General features: G+C 48.4%; 1 long non-coding RNA gene across 1 annotated transcript; it reads left to right on the top strand.

Moving 5' to 3' along the window:
• Positions 1–1078: 1078 nt before the first annotated feature.
• Positions 1079–2855, top strand: LOC122235929. Its single transcript, XR_006214068.1, has 2 exons — positions 1079–1554; positions 2438–2855. It is a non-coding gene; the product is annotated as an uncharacterized LOC122235929 (long non-coding RNA).
• Positions 2856–3076: the final 221 nt, after the last annotated feature.

Raw genomic sequence — 3076 nt, forward strand, 5'->3', positions numbered from 1 at the left:
CATTCCCTCCGGAAGAATCCCTTCTCTGTAGCTTAACCTTGCCTTTCTTGTGGCACAACTCTCTACTTGGTTTGTGCGTTCACCACCTTACCGCCTCTGCTAATTTGTGTTTTTCTCGGGGATACGCCTGGCTTCTTTCCCATTTCAATATTTCCCCACGGGTTCCACATCTAGCACGGAATCTTGCGCATAATTGTATTTCCATTAAGTTTCGTTGAATTAATAAACAAGCGAATTTAGCCTTAAATGGGTTAAGCAAGAGAGTGTTGGAACAATAATGATCCATCTGAATTGCTGGAAAAATCACTTATAGAAATTGCCCTGTTGATCTTTCATTAATACTATAGCCTTTAGAAAAACTCCGTAAGTGAAATTTACTCAACCCTCCACAATTCTTAAGTTCTTTTTTTCATATATGGTTATATTTTGTTCCTAATGCAGCATTTGCAGGTACCTATAATTCTGGTATTAACCACCTGGAGTTAGCTCAGACTTCGGGAGTTAAGATCACAGGTTCCAACAAGACTGCCTTCACTTCAGATGCTAGCCGAAAGTTTGGGGGCCGTGCACTTATGACCAACTGGCTACAGCTTGGGGTTCCTATGACCCCCTCACGTTTGACGTTCAACTAAAATGACTCACAGAATTCAGGAAAGTGCCATAATTATGCTCACGGTTTCATTATAAAGGATACACATCAGGACCAGCTAAATAAAGACCCAGGTCTGGTAGGTTTCCCAGTGCAGAGCTCCCATTGTCCTCTCCCCATGGAATGAGGGCATTTTCCCCTCAGCACACTGATATGTGTCAGCAGCCAGGAGGCTCTTCTGAGTTCAGAATTTTTATTGAGGCTGCATTAGGTAGACATGACCAATTAATCATAGGGCACACGTTTAGACTCAGTGACCAGTTCCCTTCGCTCTCCAGTGTCCAGGAGGCTGGGCTGATAACACACAGCTCAAAGCCCTGACCCTCTAATCACATGGTTGGTCTTTCTGGCATGATCAGCCCCCAGCCTGAGTCATCTCCTTAGCAGAAACTCAGAGATGGTGTGTGTGTGGGGGGGGCATGGGTAACAGATATTCCTATCAATCGGGAACTTCCAAGGGCTTAGAACACCCAGTGCCGGCAACCTGGGACAAAGACCAGAGAAGTTCTTTATTATACAACAGTGGGAAATAGAGTGTTACCCTCATTTTATAGGTGGCACTGGGGGAAGAAGTGACTTGTTCAGTGTCACAAGGCTGCGTAGTAAGGGAGCCAGAGCTCCAGCCCCGAACCTCTGACTTCGAGTGTCTTTTCACCGCAGCATGATGGCTTCCCTACGGGAAGGGTAAATTCGCATTGGCATTGTCATTTCATCCTCCAGACTCTTGGAGTCGCAGGTTTGACCTCAGTGTCCTCTTGGGAACCACGGTCACTGTTCCCAGTGTTTATCAAGAGCTGCTCCTCCTTCGGTCTGGGGCTCACGAATGCAGAGAATGTGAAGTTGGTGGCCCGATCACCGGGAGGCTCCTTGTGTGACTGCTACACACAGTTTTGCAGACTTGGAAGGTGAGACATAAGCCCGAGCTACCCGCTTTGTTGAGCCGTGGGGAGCAATGGAGCAAAGGAGTCGTAAATATTCAATATTAAGGGTCTGTTTCTGTAGGAAAATCTCCGTTCAAGATCAGAGCATCTGTTACTGGAAAGCTATCTATCTATCTGTCTCTTCTGTCCATATGATCCCCCTCCCCCTATCCCCCCCTCCCCCCCATCATCTATCTGTGGACCAGTTTCTAACAGCCCTGCAGACTGAGTGTGGCCGTGCCCTGCTTTTTGTATGGGGAAGGAGGAGTAGGAAGGGTTGAAGATCCCAGGCATGGCTGGAATACAAATTGCTGATTTTTTTTCCCACATGGCTGTCTTCTCCCTCGCCACCTTCCTTATCCCCCGCCCGGTGCCTCCTAGTCCCCTTTCTCAGAGTTTCACTCAGCAGTTTTCAGAATTTGCCTTTCTTACTTCTTTTCCTACACGGAGGCGTCCCCCTCAGTGTATGACCCTTCCTGTGTGTCAGGCACAATTCTATATGTGTTGTATCTATTAAAACCGTGATCTTCACTATCATAATCCCAGTTTACCTATGAGGAAACTGAGGCAAAGAGATGTTTAGTGAACTTTCCAGGGCCTCTCAGCTGGTTAGTGGTCAATCTGGGTTTCAAACTTTGGCGTCCATATGAGACAGGGAAATTGAAGGACTCCGTCAAAATCTGCTCTTTGCTTTTTTTTCCTGCTTCTGTTCTTGCTAGGACCTGCCTCTTTACACACGCCTTGTAATGCAAATAGTGTATGTCTTCCTGGTAAGGGACAAGGAGTTCATGATTTCTCTAGAATAGGTAACATCTAAGGAAGCACCAGGGGAGAACGAGTGGATGAAGCCATCGTGTGTGCATTCCAGGCCACCAGCGCTGGACATCCAGGTTCTGAGACCCCCCCCCACCTGGCTCGAAGGAAGGTTCTGAGACCCCCCTGGCTCGAAGGAAGAACAACTGGGCTCTTGTCTTAGTTCTAACTGGTTCCTGGATGCCCGAGAGGACGCGTACCCCACCCCACAATCCTCGATAAAAACTCCAGCCCCTGGACAAACACAGGACTCCCTCTCCTTTCCTTTCTGAGTCTCCTAGATAGTGTCCATACCCGCACTCTCTCTCGATCTTCAGTGAACCCCGATTTCCCCTCCCACAGCTGGGACCCCCTCCACTGGTCCTGCGGGACCACCTCTGGGTCCCCAGACCCACCTACTGGCGTCACAGATGCCCAAGTCTGTGCTCTCAGCCATCCCACTAAACTGCCTTGATTAAACGAAAAGAACTTTGCTTTCGGAAGTCATGTGAATTTCAGTTACATTGCTGTCTTTCCTCCTTAAGGCTTGTGGGACCTCGGTCAAGTTGGGTAAACTGCCAGGGCCTCAGATTATAGGCAGAGTAAACCAACTGTTCCTTGATTTGGAGCCACCAGGACAGAATGAGCAGCAGTGCCCTGTGCATGGGTACTAGCACACTCACGTCCATTTGTCCTTCTCCCTTGCATGGAGGGG

This window comes from Panthera tigris, chromosome F3, assembly GCF_018350195.1.
Source record: "Panthera tigris isolate Pti1 chromosome F3, P.tigris_Pti1_mat1.1, whole genome shotgun sequence".
Lineage (NCBI taxonomy): Eukaryota > Metazoa > Chordata > Mammalia > Carnivora > Felidae > Panthera > Panthera tigris.